This window comes from Myxocyprinus asiaticus, chromosome 6 (genome assembly GCF_019703515.2).
Source record: "Myxocyprinus asiaticus isolate MX2 ecotype Aquarium Trade chromosome 6, UBuf_Myxa_2, whole genome shotgun sequence".
In the NCBI taxonomy this organism is placed as follows: Eukaryota; Metazoa; Chordata; class Actinopteri; order Cypriniformes; family Catostomidae; genus Myxocyprinus; species Myxocyprinus asiaticus.
The window spans coordinates 34,018,623-34,027,179 of NC_059349.1; the positions used below are offsets into that span (position 1 = coordinate 34,018,623).

The window sequence follows — 8,557 nt, forward strand, 5'->3', positions numbered from 1 at the left end:
ACAATTAAGATAGATTATAATAGAGTTCTTTGAATATAGAATGTCATTGTTCCCATGGATTATGTGTGATGTACCTTTTTTCTTTGTCGTAAGGGTACACAGTCTATGTTTCCGTGACATGCAACACAGGACATCCAAGGCTGCGAAACAGATGAGATAGCTGTGTGAAATTGTCAGCAGATACCTTTTGTTGCTTTGTTTTTAGGATGTGTATTTAGCAATTACTCCTACAGGCATTTAGACAATCAAGATACTGAAGATACTTTTGGGAGCTTAATACTTACCGTGCCTTTACTGATTTGACATTCCCTCCGATGGACTCTCTCTTTCTTGTCACATGAAGTGGGTTTTAATAACACATGCACAAGGATCTTGTCATCATCCTGTCATATATGGAAAGCTACCGGTAATGTTATTTTGCATAAAGTATAAAGATGAGTATAACGCACATTTAAGAGTAGTAAAAAATATTTTTATGAAGCACTTTAAGACAGAGTGAACACAATATTAAACATAGACATTAAAATTGTCAAATTACTATATTTCACCTAGGCATGAAATATGTTTCATCATATGTTATATGATGAAAACTTACAGATCTTAAGATAGAGTGAAAATCGATGTGTTTAGGATATTGAGGATCCACATTGGCCTTTTCTATTGCCTTGTCCACGATTTCCTTGAATCTTTCATGTAGTTCATCATATTTCTCATTTCCCTCTGTTGACCCCAGAAGTAATACAGAACCAAGCAGCAAAAGCAACCCTTGCATTTTGAACAGTAACTGATCTGATTTTGTGTTTGCTTTATCTTGTAAGGCTAGGTGCCAAGAGAACTGTAACCCAGCACATGCCCACATGGAACAACGAAAGACTTCTGGGAAAAACAACGTTCAAACTCTCTCACAAGTAGGATCTGCACCTGAGAAAACAAAGATATCATTGCGTGAAAAACCCAGCTTACCCCCACAAACTCCAGCTGTACTCTCTCCCCCTTGTTTCCCCCACAAGGTCCACACACATACACAAAAACACACACAAGATGTACATGTGAAAATGTAACAAAGAAAACCATGAAAACAAAGAATGCTACTATGTATGTTTGATATCATTCAACAGATTTTGGTGCGACTGGTTTAATGGTCTCTCTCATATCAATAAGACTAGCAGTGATAAAGTTATAAGGTCTTTGCAAGATGCTGCCTATTTCAGGAAGATGCATACTCCCCCTGACCTGCAATCAAAACTACCTCCTGTGTATAAATCAGAACAAACCCCAGGAAGTCAGGATCCCATTCAACCCCCACATTCTCTTTGTTTACGCAATGTTTATTCTGTCTGGATATTTAATGAAGGTTTGCCAAGAGCTCGGGGAGTCTGTATTCAGATCTCCCATACGGTCACTGTACGTAGTTTCTATTTGCTACATTATGTTTCTCTGACTTATATCTTATTTTTAGGAATGTTTGTTTATTCTGATCATATGTGAAATTGGGTTTGATTGAATTCTTGTAACAATGTTTTATATCCTACCTGGCAATTAAATTATTATTTGATTTATTCTGAATTCTTCCAAAATCATTTGTGACCAGTAGATTGTGTTAAGATACTGTTTGTTACTGCAAGTATGAGACCAGGATAAGACCATTACTGAAGCTTAATGATAGAAGAATCCATGTAAGACTTCAGTCACTGATTATCGTCCGTCATAGCAAATTGTATGTGTCCAAGCGATGGTATCATCTGATTTTGAGAGAAGCCAAATCAGATGATATTTAGATTACCCTACAACCTCTGACTATGAACTGAACTGGCTCGCTTGTGACGTGAGATCCTCGTAATTGAAATAATGGCCGGTGTGAGACTCTAAGCGACATTCAAGTATTGAAAGGACAAATGAAAATTAAGATGATTCAGAGTAATCAATAACTTAAAAAGATCAAATTAAAAGAATGATCAGAAGTTAATTAGAGACGAAATCTAAATTAGAGGTCAACTTAAATTGGAGTCAGATCAAATTAATAACAACTGATAAAGTGCAAATAAGTGTTTTCGTTTCAACGCTCAGAAAAGACAGAACAACACAGAAACCTTCAAGGGCCATTCTATTGGAATCCGAGATCAGACCAAATAGTTTTGGCATTACCCATTTTCAGGGGCCATTCTATTGGAATCCGACATTGGACCAAATAGTTTTGGCATTACCCATTTTGTTTTACAGTCTCATTCAAATCCAATTAATAATCAACTCACAAATATTGACATAAGGAATAGACAATGATTCTGTTTTGTGTGGTTATTTCAGTCCTTCACTAATCCACCATTTACTGATAAGGATCTATGGACAGTCACATTTCTTATTTTATTTGAAAAGCAAAATTCAGAGTAATTTGAGAGAATTCTTAAAAGAATAGTTCACCCCAAAATGATAATTCTCTTATCATTAATTTCTTACTTCCACAGAACACAAAGATATTTTAATGGAGATGTGACCACATTTTCAATTTCCAGAAAGCACATAAAGACAGCATAAAAGTAATTCATAAGACTCCAGTGGTTTAATCCATGTCTTCTGAAGCAATCCAGTTGATTTTTGGGTGAGAACAGCCCAAAATATAACTCCTTTTTCACTATAAATCTTGACATCAGCCGTCTTTTTGGTGATCACAATTTCAAACTCGATTAAGCGCCATCTAGCACTCTGCGCATGTGTCAGACACTTGGAAGTGTAATCGAGCTTGAAATCATGATCGTGCCTAGAGACTACAATGGCAAGATGTAAAGTGAAAAAGTAGTTTTGTTCTGTTCTCACCCAAAACCAACTGGATCACTTGAGAAGACATGGGGTGCTTCTCATTTCTTTTGTAATTAATTTTTTTTATTGATTCATATATACATCACAAAGAAAAAACCAACACATACAATGAATCAACATTACACATTTAAACCCCTCTAATATCCCTCCCCTTTCATCAATCCCACCCTGACCCCCAACGAACAACCCTGTGGTCTCACATAATACACACAACCAAAAAACTAAAAAGAAAATATAATAAACATACATAAACTAAACTACACTCTCCACATCCCCTCCGCAAGAGTCCCCCCAAAAAAACTAAACAATTGCCCCATTTTTTAACAAATAAATCCCAGAACCCCAGCCTTCTACATAACACTTCCTCGAAAGCAGCCACCCTCCCCATTTCCACACACCACTCCGAAAAATAGGACGCTCCATCCGACTTCCATCCCCTTAAAATAATTTGCCTTCTGATCATGAGACTGGTCAGAACCCAATTTTATGACCGACCCATCACCCAAAATAAAGAATCTGGGACAAAGTAAAATTTGAGTGCTCAAAACATCACAAAACAACTCTGAAATTTCAACCACATTTCTTGAATCTTAGCACATCCCCAAAAAACATGGATTGTGTCTCCATCTTCTGATTGGCATCGCCAGTAGGTGGGTCTTTAAGACCAAGCCTATTTTCTCTAGAAGGGGTCCAAGAGAATCTATGTAAAATCTTAAATTGCATCAGACGCACCCTTGCATCTCTAGATGCAGACTTGACATTTTTTAGAATCCTAGCCCACACTCCCTCCTCCAATACAAAGTTTAAATCTTTCTCCCATAATCTCTTGATAGAAGTTAAAGCTCCGTCTGAATTAACAGGGACGCTAATACACTGATGCCTCATGACCTTTTCCAAAAGCAGTAATCACCTCTCCCAGAGTATCTGCCAATTTAGGAGGGTGTGAGCTACTCCCAAAAATATTACAGAGCAGGTGGCGCAGCGGTAAATACCTAAAGAATTGAGACCTGGGAATCTCAAAGTGTTGAACCAAAATTTCAAAAGATCTAAATGCTTCACTCTCATATAGGTCACCAAGTGTAGTAATCCCCCTCACAATCCACTCTGACCAGCAGATATCAATACATAATTTAGGGTTCAGCCATATGCTCGAGGCAACATTTAAATAAATGTCCGAATTAAACACTCTGGACACTTTTGTCCATACCACGTGCAAATGCGAAATAACAGGGTGTGACTTAGCTACTCCAGTTAGTTTAATAGAAAGGCTTTGTAATGGTAAAATAGGGGCAAGAAATTCCTGTTCAATACAAAACCAGGGAGGGGCTCCCTCAGGTGGAAGCGACCAATGAGCCAAATTTCTGAGACCGAATGCATAAAACAAAATCTTGGGTAGGCCTAGCCCACCTTTGTCAATCGGCCTATGTAACATATTAAAATGTAATCTGGGACATTTACCATTCCAAATGAAGGACTTCACTATGCTATCAAATTGCTTGAAATAAGCGAGGGGGACATCTACAGGGAGAAACTGTAACAAGTAGTTAACTTTTTGGAATATAATTCATTTTAATAACATTAACCTTCCCAATCATCGATAAATATAATAAAGCCCACATCGCTCGAAAACCTTTTAATTAAGGGGTCAAATTTAACTAACTAAATCAGACAAATTTGCTGGAAATAAAATGCCCAAATACTTAATGCCCTGTCTGAGCCACTGGAAGGCACCCGGCTACTGAGCAGTACGCTGTCAGAGCCGAAGATTTGGATTTAGACCAATTGACTCTGTATACTGAGAACTTAGAAAAGGAATTAATAGTTCTGTGGAGGCAAGGCACAGATCTAGTAGGGTTGAAGACAAATAACAAAATATCATCTGTGTAATGCAAAAGTTTATGCGCCATACCTCCCACAACCACCACTGGAAAATCATCTTCCCTTCTTATCGCGGCTGCTAATGGTTCCAGGGCAAGACAGAAAAATAATGCGGAAAGAGGGCCACCCTGCCGGGTGCCCCTATCCAGAGTAAAATAATCTGAAATTAATCCCTTCATTTGTACCACCACTACTGGGTGTCTATAAAGTAACTTAATCCAACCAATAAAAGTTTTCCCAAACCCATACATTTCCAAAATCTTAAAAAGATAATCCCATTCTACCAAATCAAATGCATTTTCGGCATCAAGTGAGATGCAGTGACCGGAGTCTGATCATTCGCCACTGACTACATGATATTGATGAAATGCCTAATGTTATCAGAAGAGCTGTGGCCCCGAATAAACCCCACCTGATCTATATGTATAAACGATGTCATAACTTTACTTAATCGGTTAGCCAGAACTTTTGACAATATTTTAACGTCTAGCTGGATCAGGGAAATTGGACTAACTCTTACACTCGCTTGGATCTGTCTTTTTTAAGAATCAGATTGATCTGGGCTTGTGTCATGGTTGGCGGAAGCTTTCCATTCTTTAATGATTTCGTATAAACTTCTAACAAAAGTGGAGCCAGCTCTGTAGCATAAGATCTATAAAACTCGGCAGCAAAGCCATCTGGCCCCGGAGCCGTGTCTGTAGGTAAGGCCTTAATTACCTCGCTAAGCTCCTCCAAGGTTATCTCAGAATCGAGAGAAATTTTTTGCTCAGTTGTCAGTTTAGGGACTTCTAATGGTTCCACAAAATTTCTAATATCCTCATCAGTAGATGAAGACATGGAACTATAAAGATCAAGATAGAATTCTTTAAAAGCATTATTAATATCAATGGCTGAGGAAAAAAATTTCACCACCAGCAGATTTCACTGAGGGAATGGTAGAAAAAGACTCTCACTGCTTTATATATCTAGCCAAAAGCTTCCCTGCTTTGTCCCCCGACTCAAAGTATGACTGTCTTGCCCTAAATAGCCCAAACTTCACCTTCCGCAACAAAATAGTATTATATCTGTATTTCAATCTGGCCAGTTCTCTGAGGCCATCAGACAACATTTGGCACTTCAGCTCTGCCTCTGCACTTTTAATATTCCCTTCAAACTCCATGAGTTCTCATGCTCTGGATTTATTTTGATGAATGAGGCATACTGTATGATCCGACCCCTAAGAACCGCCTTAAGTGCCTCCCAATCCACGCCCACAGAGGATACTGAGGACGAGTTGGTCTCCATATAAACACTGATTTCAGACTTTAACATTTGTTGAAAATAATCTAACAGAAAAGAATCTATAAAACAAACTCCAGCCAATAGGCAAAATAAACACAAAGAACGTGTAGATTAATTCCCAAAACTGTATCAAAGGTGTGTTCCTCCACAAAACCGCTAGCGGAACTAGCACAATTTTTTTTTTTTAAAATCAGTTCAGTTTCCTCGGACAGTCAAAGGAATGTTCAGTAAGCCGGCTGTTTCAAAAGTGCAGCAGATGACTTAATCCTTCCAATGTCCTGCAAAAAAATACTCCACAAAACAAACTCCAGCCAATAGAAGGCACAAACACAAGGAACATGCAGATCTATCCATAACTGTCCCAAAGGAGTGTTATTCCACAAAACAAACTCCAGCCGCTTGGTGGAACCAGCACAATAAGAAACAAAGGCGGCACCCAGCTTCCTCAGACAGTCAAGAGTATATTTACTGAGTCAAGTTCACTCGGGGGGCCACATAAGAAACACCAATGGCTTACTCACTCCAATGTTTTTATGAAAGACAATGCTTGCTGTGGGCATGTAGATATTTTGTGGCCATCCTTAGTATCTATTCTCAATTTGGCTGGAAACATCAGAGCAAAAGCAATCTTCCATTGATGTAAGAGATTCTTGCATTCCATGAATCAATCACGTTTCTCTCGTCGAATTCGCAAAGTCTGGGAACAAGAAAATGTTGTAGTTCTTCCAAGAAAGCTTTCCTTTGCTCCTCGCCTCGTGCAACACAAGATCTTTATCGGATGATTTCAGAAATGTGGCCAGAATTGATCAGGGCCTGTCTCGTTCAGCAGATCTGCGAGCCGGGAAACTGTGAGCTTGCTCGATTTCCAGCTTATGGCTTATGTTGAGCAGACTCGGGAAGAGCTCATCTAGCAATTTCACCATATCTTTGCCTTCATGCTCAGGAATTCCAACAATTTGGACGTTGTTTCACCGGCTACGATTCTCCAAATCCTCCAGTTTTTCCAAAATGTGTTGGAAAACAATCTTGGTTGCTAGCAGATTAGCAGCTAATTCCCTCTCCGAAGACTCCAGATAATCGATCCATCTCTCGACATCCGACAATTTTGTAACCAACTCAAGCGAATTTAGTCTCCATGGAAGTTATCGATCGACGTATTACAGCAAGATCTTCCAAATCTGCGATGACTTTCGTCAGCATTGCTGACACATTCATCAATTCACGGTGTATTTCTTTGAGTTCACCGTCCGAATTGAGTCCGGGGGTTCTGGCCTGTTGCTCCGGGGAATCAGCCAGAGCACGTAAGTGTCTTTTAATATCTCCAGAGCCTGAGGATTTAGAATTTTTTGACATACTGTCTTCCTAGAACAGTTAAGAATCAGGGTGTATCGAATCTCACTGGTTCATGACAAATAGTAATAAAATTAGCAAAGTGCACAGAGCTCGCCATTCACGTCTGCTCCTTGCAAGGTGTCACGTGACTCCCGGGTGCTTCTCATTTCTAAAATTGTGCATCCTCGTTTCCTTTCCTTGCATCCTAGCTCCACCATCTTAGGAAATGAGGAAAGGATCCAAGGAAACGAGGAATCAAAGCAAGACAGATTTGCAAAATGTCCTGCTCACTCAGGCGTCACTTCAGAGTGCTTTGTTGTACAGCTGCAGGACCTCGGCACTTGCCATTATGCTACTGAAACTTTATTCATTAATATATTTAAAATATATCAAATTAAAGATGCACTGTTGAAGTATGTGTCAATTACGGTTTATTTAAACTGCTAATTTGATACATGAATTAAAACAATTGTGTAAGACGTGAAGGGGGAATGAGAATTAATACATGCGTCAGGTGCTTTGACCAAAAAGACTTCCGCATAGGATACTCCTGTGTTTCCTCGCTCAAGCGTTCTTGGAGAAGCTTCCTTGATCCTTGCAGTGCATTTCGAGAATTGATATGTCCTTCCCCATGGCAAACTGTGATCAGTTTCTGGGTCACAGGCTGAAGGACAGAGGAGCGAGGAAATAAGGATGCCCATTTTAGTAAATGAGAAGCACCCATGGATTAAACCACTGGAGTCTAATGGATTACTTTTATGCTGCCATTGTGCTTTCTGGAGCTTCAAAGTTTTTGTCACCATTCACATTTATTGTGCTGACATAGAGCTGAAATCTTTGTGCATGTTCTGCAGATGAAAGTCTTACACATCTGGAATGGCATAAAGGTGAGTAAATGATGAGAGAACTTTCATTTTTATGTTAACTATACTTTTACGCCGGTTTCACATATCCTCCGTAAGCAGGACGTGAGCAGCGTGTTTTCGATTTGGCGCCCATATTAACAGATTACACCCTTTACATTGGAAGCGAGTTGCGAGATGAAGCGTCCCAGACGTGGCAGTGAGCGGATAGTTTCGGTGCCGAGCCTAATTTTGCCAAGTGGCTCATGCTGAACACAGCGACTCTTGGTGTAGTGGAAAACAAAATAATCAAGAGATTTTAGAAAAGACACAAAAACAAATAAGCAATATTTAAACCTTACCTACTATATAGTACAAGTTATCGGTCAGCATACAATCAAACACAAAAT

The 8,557-nt window shown here is 39.2% G+C and overlaps 1 protein-coding gene across 1 annotated transcript in view; it reads left to right on the forward strand.

Moving 5' to 3' along the window:
* The window catches only part of LOC127442139 (uncharacterized), a 439,805-nt gene that overhangs the window by 290,791 nt on the left and 140,457 nt on the right, over positions 1–8,557 (forward strand). The window lies entirely within an intron of this gene.